The 16,624-nt window shown below is 41.1% G+C and overlaps 1 protein-coding gene across 1 annotated transcript in view; it reads left to right on the top strand.

The window, feature by feature from the left end:
- Window positions 1–16,624, top strand: part of LOC131695467 (synaptic vesicle glycoprotein 2B-like) — a 42,754-nt gene that overhangs the window by 6,166 nt on the left and 19,964 nt on the right. The gene's annotated exons all lie outside the window — the stretch shown is intronic.

The following is a 16,624-nucleotide window of genomic DNA, read 5'->3' as shown; positions in this document are numbered from 1 at the left end:
CAAGAGCAGGACGAAGACTGGATGTGCTGTCGCGGCGAGTTGTTTTACGAAAAATACTATAGTTTGACAGATCCAATCGGCAGCGATGCCAGATTTACAGACATGTCAGCATTTTTTTTCTGTACTAGACTCTATAATCAAATACAAATTTGTATTTGCCATAATTAACATTGTTTGAACGTGAGTCCTTCCTTTGAAATAGTATTTTGTAAGGGATGCTACATTGAAATCTGTGTTTCGACCAAGAAAATCTTTTTACCATCTATGATGACTAAAACAGGAAAAAAAATCTGTGATAAATTTCCAAAAAATCTGTGAAAAATCACGATAGTTCCAAAAATCTGTGAAATTTTATATTTAAGTGCCAAAAGTCTGGCATCTGTGAAAAAGAATCGTGATCAAAAATTGTGAAAAAAAATCTGCGACATTACAGAAAAATCTGTGAATATGGTAACCCTGATCAAGAGTACTGATTCGAAATGTACAGTCGTGATTCGCTGGTTGGGCCCACCCTTGGTCCAACTAACGAATTCGGTTCTTTAGTTGGACCGACTGGCAGATGTCATGACTGACCAAGGGGTGAGAGTAATAGTACACAATGTACTACAGAAGGTGGAAACATTTTTTATGCGCGTTCGAATTTTTTGTTACATAGTTGACTGTAACTATATGCCTTGAAGTTAACCTTTTTTCAAATCATAGCTAACAAATGTTAACAAACTGAGTTCATTATGCCAATTACAAGCTTTCCTTTTTATCGACTACAAATAATAGAAAAATGTTTACGTGCACATTTAATCGTAAATCCAATTATAGCGTGCTTTGCTTTGCTTCCTGTATTTTATTATCTTCTTTTTTCTTCTGGTTACAAAACTCCGGAACAACTTCCGTGTGTTTGGAACAAACCTAATACATATGTGCCATCTATAAACGGCCGTGTGCTATGTTTATATCTGGGACGATTATATCATCGTCCAATCAATACATGTAGAGGTAATGGTGAAAATAGTCTGTTACGTGCTTTAATTATTTAGTTTAAAAGTTTCATTTTGCACGCTATTTTCTCTTTTTGGTTACACTGAAACTGATAAACAAAAGAAACGAATATGCATCCATGGAAGCGTGAAATAATGTTTTTTGATGTTATGCTAGGTGGCTCGTTTAATGATACATACCAAAATCACAATAACAATGTTCTTGCCACCGACAACCCTAATCTCACTTTGTCATGGGATGTAATTTCTTGGGAATCTGACGTCACAACTTTACTAACCAACACACTTAATGTTACGAATGCTTCCAACCTTTGTCGATCCTTAAGTACAAAATGTAAACACAAATATTATTATTACGTTTTAAAATGGATCGCCCGTCGGGATCAAAGCGAAAACACACAACACTTTCGTTGGTAGAGAAATGGCGAATAATAGAAGAAGCAGAGTCTGGATTAGTTTCTCATGAACAGATTGCTGCAAAACATGGTATTGGAAGGTCATCAGTGAGCAGATTTCTGAAGAACAAAACGGCGATCCAATTTGCAATAGCTAAGTATAGAGAATGTGGACCGAGGATGCAGCGAACACTGAAGGAACAAAGTTTCCCGTTGTTAGAGGAAGCGCTATTCGTGTGGATTCTGCAGCAAAGGGAAGCAAATATCATTGTTCCGTTGGATGTAATGCGAGTGAAGGCAGATTTTTTATTCAAAGCTTTTCAGAGGCATAATTGCTATGTTGACAAGACGTTTCTTGCATCCACCGGATGGGCTCGCCGATTCAAGGATCGTCATGGTTTGCGAATGGTCACAGCTGCAGGAGAGAAAGCATCCGCCGATCTGGAAGCCTATACTAGATTTAAGCCATTGTTGATGCGAAAAATACTCGATATGGGTATTACCGCGTCACAATTATTTAATGCAGATGAATCCGCCATTTTTATTAAACTTATTGCATCTAAAACCGTGGTATTGTGGGATGAAGCAGCAGCCTCTGGTCGGAAACTGAACAGGACCAGGTACACTTTTATGCCTTGTTCCAATCTTGATGGATCCCTTAAACTGAAACTTATGTTCATCGGAAATTCAGAAAATCCTCGAAATTTTGTACGTGGGAAAAATATTGAGCTGCCGGTTTCATATTATTTTTCTAAAAAAGCATGGATGACACGAGTGTTGTTTCGGAAGTGGTTTGAAGGGGAATTTGTACCGTCGGTACGAAAGTTTTGTTGCGAAAAAGGTTTAGAACCAAAGGCGTTGCTAGTTCTTGACAACTGTTCTGCTCACCATGATGCTTGCGATTTGGCGAGTGACGATGGTTTAATTCAGGTAATGTATCTCCCACCAAACGTCACTAGTGAATGTCAACCGATGGATCAGGGTGTTATAAAAGCAATTAAAATGCGTTACAAGAAAAAACTCATGTTGAAACTAGTTTTGGAGGATGAACACTTGTCATTTGATCAGCGCGTGAAAAATATTTCATTAAAAATGTGTCTGGATTGGCTAGCTAGTTCATGGGAGGATATAAGTACTTCAACAATTCGAAATTCGTGGAACAAATTAATTGATGAATTTCCGGGACTCAATGATGAGGAGTTCAGTTTTGACGAACAAGATCTGGTAAAAGAAGATACAAATACTATAAAAGGGCTTATTGCAGCAGCTGATACACTCATTGGTACGCAAACCAGTGAAAATGACATATCTCGATGGTTGAATGACCAAGTTGCAGACTCTAATGGGAATGTGCTCTGTGGGACGAGTCAGATGTACACCGACGAAGAGATAATAAATAATGTTCTTCATGGTTGCGAAGGATCTGGGGACATAAAGGAGGAGTGGTTGGGTGATAGCGACGAGAATATTTCAGGTGACGCATTGGGTTTAGGTCTCATGGCGACCAACGAACAACCACCAACACATCAGAATTTTGGTATCGTACTGCGTTCTCTAGATAACGTTATTGAGTACGTTGAAGACGACGTTTCGGAAGTAATCAGGCTCAAATCACTCCGAAGCAAACTTGTTGAGAGGGAATGGAAAAGACGAAACGAGTAATATGAATTGTTTTTCTTATTTTTCAATAAATTTTTGATGAATTCGACTTAGATCAAATTTCCTAAAACGAAATCCTTGCAATTACTTTTCGGCATACGAAGTGTATAATGCATGTCATTACTCCTTGATATAATCTATGACCGTTCTAGTTAGCACTCCAACTCCACAGACACAACCGGATTCTAATTAAAATCGGTTTTGTCAATGGAGCCGGAATACTAACTAGATGTCAGAATTACGACTCATTTTTCGGCTGAACTTTATTGGGCCAGTTTCACATAAAATTTGGACATTATGTAACTATTAAGTTATTGAATGAGCCGAATATATGTATGTAGTGCATGACGGCGTAACGAGTGCGCATAATGACAAATCACTATGTGAATAATGCCCCCAAACATTGCATCGTTTTGCATCCGCATATAATAACAGGAAAATATATTATCGCAAGCAGAGACTTCGATTTTCAATTGCAATGAAAACAGCTTGTATCTTTGGTATCATTTTTCAATCAAAAAAATTCATCTTAATATTATACCATGTATAAGGAATCTATATATCGATTTTAACATGCAACAATTACCATAGAATATTAAATAATAAAAGGTATTCCACTTAAGGCTTTCTCTTTTCAAAACTTTTGGGTAAATCTCTCTCGGGAATCGGCAACGAATTCCTCTTAATCAGATACTTACATTAACAAGAAAAAAGCCAAGACGCTGAAAAATTATAAATGTTGATACCTTTAGTACTACATCGCGGTAGTATTCTGACATGCAATTGTGCACCCCTTGAGTTGCTGACAGCTTGTTTGTCAAAGTCAATTTGACATGAGATTTTGACATTCAGTTGCTTTTTAGTTGGACGATGGTCCAACCAGCGGAGGTCCAACTAAAAAGCAGTCCAGCTAAAAAGTGTCCAACCAGCGAATCACGACTGTAAAGGTAAACAAAGTTTTTTTTCAGCACATCATGTGATTATTGCATAACTAACGAATACCGGAAACCTGAACTCATTATGCCCTATAACAAGCATTGTACAAAAATTTTGCACTTGAGACCTTTTAAATTAAAAGGACATATGCGTGAAATATTTCAAAACTTCTCCAACTGAATGTTCCAACTCCAACTGAGCTCTATCGGTCAATGAAATAAAAGGAGAATTTTCTGCTTCATTTAATGACCCAATTGATTACTTATACCTGAAATTGCATCATAATATATTTTCAAGTTTATCTTTTAGTTTGGCCGCACTGCATACATACACGCTTAATTAGGTTTTACACAAACCGACGTAACCCCACAAAATGAGCTGGATGAACTTCGTTTGACAATTCTCGGTGGTTTGTTTACATGAAAGTTGCGTGAGTTCGAATCAGAGGGGGAACAACTTGACAGCTCCTATACAAATCGTTGAAACCACTTTTTTTGGGTCTGTGGGTCTAAAATGGCGGATTAATCTTTATTCAAGAGCAATTTCTAAAAAAAACGTAAACTTGTTCACAGTGAAAATTTTCTTGTTCAGATTTTTTTACTTCCGATAATTACGATTTTTGAAGACTTTTTGGATTTGCTGTTGTTTTATTATAAAAATAAAGTATCTTTATTCCGATGCATTATTTTTAAATGATTCATGATTTTTTGGAATCATCAGCAAACAAACAAGCGGCGCTTATGCTAGTTAGTGAGCATCTTCATTTAGTTTTAAGATATTAGGTAATAATATCTGCATTGCAATGCAAACAACACACACAATGATACTGGACTGTTTTTCTCCCTCTCCGATAGAAAATGAGCTGTCATCAGTTCTGAATTTTGTGGAAACCTTTGCACCGTAAATGTCGCATGCTGTCCGAAATAAACAATCGAAGTCAATCCCGCCTTTGTTAAATACGAAGTGAAAAATGATAATCACAAAACTAAATGTATTTAAGATTAACGACAAACTTTCGAGAATTGTCATATACGAAAGATATTTCAAGGGCGGGAGAAGAAAAAGTTCCTACTAGAAGCGCACTCAAATCAAATCATGCATTTTACATTTTACATTCGGCACAATTTGTAATCCTTTTATGAAACTCCAAAATGACGAATTAACTTGTTTGTATTTATATTAAATTATTACGCTGTTTTGAAATGATCATCTTGACTACCGCTTCCGAATATAAATACAGAAAACAAGTTCGTAAAAGACGTCACGGAATTATTTTCACGCATAGAAATTTACAGTATCGCAATTTGTGGACGGCGTTCTATGGTGGCGACATCATTCGAAACACGGTGGTTTCATGCAACTTAGGCTAAACGTCAAGTTGCGGGAGGGTTGGTTCGAATGTAATAGATGAGCACCCGTTGCACTCGCACTCACGCAACTGACAAGGTAAACAAACCACCGAGAATTGTCAAACATGAACTTTATTCACCATGAGTTCATTCGTGTCGTCATCTTGTAGAACTCAATATTGTTCTACCGAACCCCAGCTTTTTCGCAACTTTTACCGAGTTTTATACAGCCGAGCTCTCTGCCAACAAAGCTTTTACCGAGATCTCAGTAGAAGTGACGTTTGATTTGCTGTAGCTCGTAAAATATATCGCTAATAATATAATCAATAAATTAAAGCCAATTTTTACTGATAGCTGTGCGGAAAATACCGAACTGAATTGAGTGTTTATGCTTAGTTCGAAGCCAAGAGGTGCAAAACGGGGTCTCATTAGGCACTACTGCTTCAATAATGTTCAACCTTTAAAACTTCTGAATGATTTTTAATTGATTTTCTAAAAAATGTAAACACGTCTTCGTTTGACACTATCGATCTTCCTTGACAGTGAATTTAGCCACATGGGTTAGCATTTTTGACAATTATCCCAGCAAAAGGATAGAGATCAAGATAGTTTAATGGAAGGTGTTGTTGCGATAATTAAATTTTATTTAAAAAAATATTTGTAATTTTGCGCAGTTAAATTGCGTATCTTTAACGTCAGCTGCATTGGAAAAATCGAGAACAGCAGTCCGGAAGTCGCGCTTATGGCCCACTGAACGAGCAGCCGCTGATGCCTTAAGACGAGTTCGCTAGATTTTCAGAGCAGCGTGCACTCAGTGCAATAGCGCGGCTGCCGGAATGTTAATGCCCAATTATTTCAAGTTATTCAACTGATTGTTGATTGCAGAGATTTTAGTTTCATCTGTCAATAAAATTCGACTCGCGACAATATTGCGTATGCAATGTTTGATGTGAAATATTACAAGATGTTAGCCTTCGCACGATTATTTCCTGAGAGCACAATTCTGGAAGCTTTTCTTCTAACAGCTGATGAGGTTCTTTCGTGTGTGTGATTCGTTTTACAAATCAAAAGATGGTGTCCATAATCAAAGGGCATTGCGTTTCAGATTTTTTTTCGAAGCTAATGCAGGCAGAATAGATGCATAGAATAGAACATTCATTTTCGATAATGCTGAAAGTTTTGAACAATTCTGCCAAATAAGCATTGTATAGTTGTTAAACAGTACACTGATAGTTTATTCTGTGAGATTATAGATAATATAGCTGCATTTAAAAGTTGTTCAAAAAAGTTGGCCCTCTCCCTTCTAGGGTACAAATAGGCTCATTACCCATTACCCAACGTGGTTATCGGAGAGACAAGAAACCACGCATGAAAACACGCACAAGTAAAGTATGTTGGTAAAATATTGTGGATAATCTCTGGTGCCTATACTGCTAATACTAATGTCGTTCTCTTTGAAGCGGAATGAGACTAATGTTTGTTTGAGGCGAAACTGAGTCAGTTCCTAACCCCAACTGCTGTCAAAATGTATGAACTGACATCGGTTGGGGTTAGAACCTGACTCAGTTTCAGGTTCAAGCGAAATCGCCATAAGAAGAATGACATATAGATAATAAATTACAAATATAGAACGAAACGATCAGAAGAGAGTGGATTAGCTTAGGGTGTCTTCCAAAAGCACCTAGAATTAACTTACTGCACACCAAGATGCAGCTCGCATAATTGCTACCTATATATCCCAAAATTTACCAGAGCCACACGTATACAACCTCTCAAAAAAGAATGTGTCGAATGCGTGATGCTGCTGCAGAGAATGCAGGTTACTTGCTTCCTCGTGTTCAATGAAATAAAATCGCTACTTTTAGGGGGTATGGGGGTAACACAAACAGCTGAAGTATATTTTTCTTTAATACCATAGATTATCTTACTCGTCATATTCCAAGAAAAAACAGTTATGATTTAAATTTTGAAATCTATTGAAGCACGCAGCTTTGCGAGCGTCATAAAATTTAAATGATGAACAAGGTTTACTCCCCTTCATGTCATTTATACTTCGTTTACACACATTGAATGATGCAAAGTTCGGATAAGAATGCGCAATAAAAAAACTGCATGTTTATTTTTAAAGCCTTACTAAACCTGGAAATCCATCAAGGGATCATACATAAATGACGTAGCATTTTTGAAGTGATTTTTAACACCCCCTCCCCCATCGTAGCATTTCGTCACAAACCTCTAAATACCCCCCTGGCAATTACGTAGCTTGACGGTAACCCTGCCCCCCCTTGTCTCCGTATTTTTTTTTTAAATTCTATTCTATTTCCCTTTAAAAAAGCTACGTAGCATGACATGACCCCCTACCCCCTGTCGTCACACATCATCACAAAATACAAAACTCTCCCCTCCCCCATATAATGCTACGTCATTTATGGATGTCCCCAACAAAAATTAACACCCAGGCGCTCAAACGCTGTTTTAGTATGATTTTTGCCTTTCTCATATTTTTTACCAATATAAGCGTGAGTTCAATGCGTTCAATGAATCTCGACTTGTTCAAAATAATAAAACAAAAATTTCATTGAGCATCGTCATAAGATGTAGAGCTAACCCCCAGTTCCCCTATCAGAATTTTGATTCAAGTTCATGGACTACCGTAACAACTGCAATGTGGAACACAATTCTGACGAGAAAGTAAGTGAATGTTGTTTCGGCAACTTTCACAATGTGGCACTTTTCGGACGTTTCTGGTTTATTTCAAGCTGAACCGGCGCGCGGGAAAGAACGTTCCCAATTTTAAGCGTTGATATTATTTCAAACGCTAAAATTGTTGTGCATTGTGATAAGTGGATGCTGAAAACTTTTGAAAATGTATGGGAAATATTTTATATTTGTGTTTCTACTGTTCGATTGTGGACCTTTGAAATCTGCTGTGATAAAACCGGGGTTTAGACGAGGTGGACTACATTATTTTCAATATGGTCCTGGAATTCATAATTTGTTTGTATATATTCCTGCAATAACGTCAACCACAATAATGTCGACCACAACTAAGGGATCTACAACAACTGTTCTAACCACATCAACAACAATGGGTAGTACATCCACAACGGTTGCACCTACGACTACTACTGTGGCAACAACATCAACAACTGCAGGAACAACATCTACAATAGAAGAACCAACGACAACAACTGTGGCGACAACATCAACAACTGCAGAACCAACAACTACAACTGCTGGATCAACATCAACAACTGTGGTGACAACATCAACAACTGCAAAACCAACAACTACAACAGTGGCGACAACATCAACAACTGCTGGAACAACATCAACAACTGAAGGAACAACATCAATAACTGCTGGAACAACATCGACAACTGCAGGAACAACTTCAACGACTTCAGGAACAATATCAACAACTACAGAACCAACAACTACAACTGTGGCGACAACATCAACAACTGCAGGCACAACATCTACAACTGCAGGAACAACAACTACAACTGCCGGAACAGCTTCAACGACAGAACCAACCACTACATCAGTGGCGACAACATCAACAACTGCAGGAACAACATCAACGACAGCAGAACCAACGACAACAACTGTGGCGACAACATTAACAACTGCAGGAACAATATCAACGACAGCAGAACCAACAACTACAACAGTGGCGACAACATCAACAACTGCAGGCACAACATCAACAACTGCAGGCACAACATCAACAACTGCAGGCACAACATCTACAACTGCAGGAACAACAACTACAACTGCAGGAACAACAACTACAACTGCCGGAACAGCTTCAACGACAGAACCAACCACTACATCAGTGGCGACAACATCAACAACTGCAGGAACAACATCAACAACTGCAGGAACAACATCAACGACAGCAGAACCAACGACAACAACTGTGGCGACAACATCAACAACTGCAGGAACAACATCAACGACAGCAGAACCAACAACATCAACAGTGGTGACAACATCAACAACTGCAGGAACAACATCAACAACTGAAGGAACAACATCAACAACTGCTGGAACAACATCGACAACTGCAGGAACAACCTCAACGACTTCAGAAACAACATCAACTGCAGGAACAACATCAACAACTGCAGAACCAACAACTACAACTGTGGCGACAACATCAACAACTGCAGGCACAACATCTCCAACTGTAGGAACAACATCTACAACAGAACCAACCACTACAACAGTGGCGACAACATCAACAACTGCAGGAACAACATCAACGACAGCAGAACCAACGACAACAACTGTGACAACATCAACAACTGCTGGAACAACATCAACGATTGCAGAACCAACGACAACAACTGTGGCAACAACATCAACAACTGCAGGAACAACATCAACAACTGCCGGAATATCTTCAACAACAACAGAACCAACCACTACAATAGTAGCTACAACATCAACAACTGCAAGAACAACATCAACAACTGCAGAACCAACAACTACAACTGTGGCAAAAACATCAACAACTGCAGGCACAATATCTACAACTGCCGGAACAACATCTACAACAGAACCAACCACTACAACAGTGGCGACAACATCAACAACTGCAGGAACAACATCAACAACTGCAGAAACAACATCAACGACAGCAGAACCAACGACAACAACTGTGGCGACAACATCAACAACTACTGGAACAACATCAACGACAGCAGAACCAACGACAACAACTGTGGCGACAACATCAACAACTACTGGAACAACATCAACGACAGCAGAACCAACGACAACAACTGTGGCGACAACATCAACAACTACTGGAACAACATCAACGACAGCAGAACCAACGACAACAACAGTGGCGACAACATCAACAACTGCAGAAACAACATCAACGACAGCAGAACCAACGACAACAACTGTGGCGACAACATCAACAACTACTGGAACAACATCAACGACAGCAGAACCAACGACAACAACTGTGGCGACAACATCAACAACTGCTGGAACAACATTAACAACTGCCGGTATATCTTCAACAACAGAACCAACCACTACAATAGTAGCGACAACATCAACAACTGAAGGAACAACATCAACAACAGCAGAACCAACGACAACAACTGCGGTGACAACATCAACAACTGCTGGAACAACATCAACGACAGCAGAACCAACAACTACAACTGTGGCGACAACATCAACAACTGCAGGAACAACATCAAACACAGCAGAACCAATGACAACAACTGTGGCGACAACATCAACAACTTTAGGAAGTACATCAACAACAGCAGAACCAACGACAACTGTGGCGACAATATCAACAACTACAACTGCTGGATCAACATCAACAACTGCAGGAACAACATCAACAACTGAAGGAACAACATCAACAACTGCTGGAACAACATCGACAACTGCAGGAACAACCTCAACGACTTCAGAAACAACATCAACTGCAGGAACAACATCCACAACTGCCGAACCAACAACTACAACTGTGGCGACAACATCAACAACTGCAGGAACAACATCTACAACTGCCGGAACAACTTCAACAACAGAACCACCCACTACAACAGCGGTGACAACATCAACAACTGCTGGAACAACATCAACGACAGCAGAACCAACGACAACAACTGTGGCGACAACATCAACAACTGCAGGAACAACATCAACAACTGAAGGAACAACATCAATAACTGCTGGAACAACATCGACAACTGCAGGAACAACCTCAACGACTTCAGGAACAACATCAACTGCAGGAACAACATCAACAACTACAGAACCAACAACAACTACAACTGTGACGACAACATCAACAACTGCAGGCACAACATCTACAATTGCAGGAACAACAACTACAACTGCCGGAACAGCTTCAACAACAGAACCAACCACTACATCAGTGGCGACAACATCAACAACTGCAGGAACAACATCAACGACAACAGAACCAACGACAACAACTGTGGCGACAACATCAACAACTGCAGGAACAACATCAACGACAGCAGAACCAACGACAACTGTGGCGACAACATCAACAACTGCAGAAACAACATCAACAACTGCAGAACCAACTACTACTGTGGCGACAACATCAACAACTGCAGGAACAACATCTACAACTGCCGGAACAACTTCAACAACAGAACCAACCACTACAACAGTGGCGACAACATCAACAACTGCAGGAACAACATCAACAACAGCAGAACCAACGACAACAACTGTGGCGACAACATCAACAACTGCTGGAACAACATCAACGACAGCAGAACCAACAACTACAGCAGTGGAGACAACATCAACAACTGAAGGAACAACATCAACAACTACTGGAACAACATCGACAACTGCAGGAACAACCTCAACGACTTCAGGAACAACATCAACTGCAGGAACAACATCAACAACTGCAGAACCAACAACGACAACTGTGGCAACAACATCAACAGCTGCAGGCACAACATCTACAACTGCCGGAACAACATCTACAACAGAACCAACCACTACAACAGTGGCGACATCATCAACAACTGCAGAAACAACATCAACGACAGCAGAACCAACGACAACAACTGTGGCGACAACATCAACAACTACTGGAACAACATCAACGACAGCAGAACCAACGACAACAACTGTGGCGACAACATCAACAACTACTGGAACAACATCAACGACAGCAGAACCAACGACAACAACTGTGGCGACAACATCAACACCTGCTGGAACAACATCAACAACTGCCGGTATATCTTCAACAACAACAGAACCAACCACTACAATAGTAGCGACAACATCAACAACTGCAGGAACAACATCAACAACAGTAGAACCAACGACAACAACTGTGGTGACAACATCAACAACTGCAGGAACAACATCAAGCACAGCAGAACCAACGACCACATCAACAACTTCAACTGCTGGATCAACATCAACAACTGTGGTGACAACATCAACAACTGCAGAACCAACAACTACAACAGTGGCGACAACATCAACAACTGCAGGAACAACATCAACAACTGAAGGAACAACATCAACAACTGCTGGAACAACATCGACAACTGCAGGAACAACCTCAACGACTTTTGAAACAACATCAACTGCAGGAACAACATCAACAACTGCGGAACCAACAACTACAACTGTGGCGACAACATCAACAACTGCAGGAACAACATCTACAACTGCCGGAACAACTTCAACAACAGAACCACCCACTACAACAGCGGAGACAACATCAACAACTGCAGGAACAACATCAAGCACAGCAGAACCAACGACCACATCAACAACTTCAACTGCTGGATCAACATCAACAACTGTGGCGACAACATCAACAACTGCAGGAACAACATCTACAACTGCCGGAACAACTTCAACAACAGAACCACCCACTACAACAGCGGTGACAACATCAACAACTGCAGGAACAACATCAACGACAGCAGAACCAACGACAACAACTGTGGCGACATCATCAACAACTGCAGGAACAACATCAACAACAGCAGAACCAACGACAACAACTGTGGTGACAACATCAACAACTGCTGGAACAACATCAACGACAGCAGAACCAACAACTACAACAGCAACACTACAACAGCGGTGACAACATCAATAACTGCTGGAACAACATCGACAACTGCAGGAACAACCTCAACGACTTCAGGAACAACATCAACTGCAGGAACAACATCAACAACTACAGAACCAACAACTACAACTGTGACGACAACATCAACAACTGCAGGCACAACATCTACAATTGCAGGAACAACAACTACAACTGCCGGAACAGCTTCAACAACAGAACCAACCACTACATCAGTGGCGACAACATCAACAACTGCAGGAACAACATCAACGACAACAGAACCAACGACAACAACTGTGGCGACAACATCAACAACTGCAGGAACAACATCAACGACAGCAGAACCAACGACAACTGTGGCGACAACATCAACAACTGCAGAAACAACATCAACAACTGCAGAACCAACTACTACTGTGGCGACAACATCAACAACTGCAGGTAAAACATCTACAACTGCCGGAACAACTTCAACAACAGAACCAACCACTACAACAGTGGCGACAACATCAACAACTGCAGGAACAACATCAACAACAGCAGAACCAACGACAACAACTGTGGCGACAACATCAACAACTGCTGGAACAACATCAACGACAGCAGAACCAACAACTACAGCAGTGGCGACAACATCAACAACTGAAGGAACAACATCAACAACTGCTGGAACAACATCGACAACTGCAGGAACAACCTCAACGACTTCAGGAACAACATCAACTGCAGGAACAACATCAACAACTGCAGAACCAACAACGACAACTGTGGCAACAACATCAACAGCTGCAGGCACAACATCTACAACTGCCGGAACAACATCTACAACAGAACCAACCACTACAACAGTGGCGACAACATCAACAACTGCAGAAACAACATCAACGACAGCAGAACCAACGACAACAACTGTGGCGACAACATCAACAACTACTGGAACAACATCAACGACAGCAGAACCAACGACAACAACTGTGGCGACAACATCAACAACTACTGGAACAACATCAACGACAGCAGAACCAACGACAACAACTGTGGCGACAACATCAACACCTGCTGGAACAACATCAACAACTGCCGGCATATCTTCAACAACAACAGAACCAACCACTACAATAGTAGCGACAACATCAACAACTGCAGGAACAACATCAACAACAGTAGAACCAACGACAACAACTGTGGTGACAACATCAACAACTGCAGGAACAACATCAAGCACAGCAGAACCAACGACAACATCAACAACTTCAACTGCTGGATCAACATCAACAACTGTGGTGACAACATCAACAACTGCAGAACCAACAACTACAACAGTGGCGACAACATCAACAACTGCAGGAACAACATCAACAACTGAAGGAACAACATCAACAACTGCTGGAACAACATCGACAACTGCAGGAACAACCTCAACGACTTTTGAAACAACATCAACTGCAGGAACAACATCAACAACTGCGGAACCAACAACTACAACTGTGGCGACAACATCAACAACTGCAGGAACAACATCTACAACTGCCGGAACAACTTCAACAACAGAACCACCCACTACAACAGCGGTGACAACATCAACAACTGCAGGAACAACATCAACAACAGCAGAACCAACGACAACAACTGTGGTGACAACATCAACAACTGCTGGAACAACATCAACGACAGCAGAACCAACAACTACAACAGTGGCGACAACATCAACAACTGCAGGAACAACATCAAACACAGCAGAACCAATGACAACAACTGTGGCGACAACATCAACAACTTTAGGAAGTACATCAACAACAGCAGAACCAACGACAACTGTGGCGACAATATCAACAACTACAACTGCTGGATCAACAGCAACAACTGCAGGAACAACATCAACAACTGAAGGAACAACATCAACAACTGCTGGAACAACATCGACAACTGCAGGAACAACCTCAACGACTTTTGAAACAACATCAACTGCAGGAACAACATCCACAACTGCCGAACCAACAACTACGACTGTGGCGACAACATCAACAACTGCAGGAACAACATCTACAACTGCCGGAACAACTTCAACAACAGAACCACCCACTACAACAGCGGTGACAACATCAATAACTGCTGGAACAACATCGACAACTGCAGGAACAACCTCAACGACTTCAGGAACAACATCAACTGCAGGAACAACATCAACAACTACAGAACCAACAACTACAACTGTGACGACAACATCAACAACTGCAGGCACAACATCTACAATTGCAGGAACAACAACTACAACTGCCGGAACAGCTTCAACAACAGAACCAACCACTACATCAGTGGCGACAACATCAACAACTGCAGGAACAACATCAACGACAACAGAACCAACGACAACAACTGTGGCGACAACATCAACAACTGCAGGAACAACATCAACGACAGCAGAACCAACGACAACAACTGTGGCGACATCATCAACAACTGCAGGAACAACATCAACAACAGCAGAACCAACGACAACAACTGTGGTGACAACATCAACAACTGCTGGAACAACATCAACGACAGCAGAACCAACAACTACAACAGTGGCGACAACATCAACAACTGCAGGAACAACATCAAACACAGCAGAACCAATGACAACAACTGTGGCGACAACATCAACAACTTTAGGAAGTACATCAACAACAGCAGAACCAACGACAACTGTGGCGACAATATCAACAACTACAACTGCTGGATCAACAGCAACAACTGCAGGAACAACATCAACAACTGAAGGAACAACATCAACAACTGCTGGAACAACATCGACAACTGCAGGAACAACCTCAACGACTTTTGAAACAACATCAACTGCAGGAACAACATCCACAACTGCCGAACCAACAACTACGACTGTGGCGACAACATCAACAACTGCAGGAACAACATCTACAACTGCCGGAACAACTTCAACAACAGAACCACCCACTACAACAGCGGTGACAACATCAATAACTGCTGGAACAACATCGACAACTGCAGGAACAACCTCAACGACTTCAGGAACAACATCAACTGCAGGAACAACATCAACAACTACAGAACCAACAACTACAACTGTGACGACAACATCAACAACTGCAGGCACAACATCTACAATTGCAGGAACAACAACTACAACTGCCGGAACAGCTTCAACAACAGAACCAACCACTACATCAGTGGCGACAACATCAACAACTGCAGGAACAACATCAACGACAACAGAACCAACGACAACAACTGTGGCGACAACATCAACAACTGCAGGAACAACATCAACGACAGCAGAACCAACGACAACTGTGGCGACAACATCAACAACTGCAGAAACAACATCAACAACTGCAGAACCAACTACTACTGTGGCGACAACATCAACAACTGCAGGTAAAACATCTACAACTGCCGGAACAACTTCAACAACAGAACCAACCACTACAACAGTGGCGACAACATCAACAACTGCAGGAACAACATCAACAACAGCAGAACCAACGACAACAACTGTGGCGACAACATCAACAACTGCTGGAACAACATCAACGACAGCAGAACCAACAACTACAGCAGTGGCGACAACATCAACAACTGAAGGAACAACATCAACAACTGCTGGAACAACATCGACAACTGCAGGAACAACCTCAACGACTTCAG

Source organism: Topomyia yanbarensis, unplaced genomic scaffold (assembly GCF_030247195.1).
Source record: "Topomyia yanbarensis strain Yona2022 unplaced genomic scaffold, ASM3024719v1 HiC_scaffold_4, whole genome shotgun sequence".
Taxonomy (NCBI): Eukaryota; Metazoa; Arthropoda; class Insecta; order Diptera; family Culicidae; genus Topomyia; species Topomyia yanbarensis.
The sequence above is the reverse complement of the archived record's forward strand: the minus strand, read 5'-3'. Positions and strand labels throughout refer to the sequence as shown.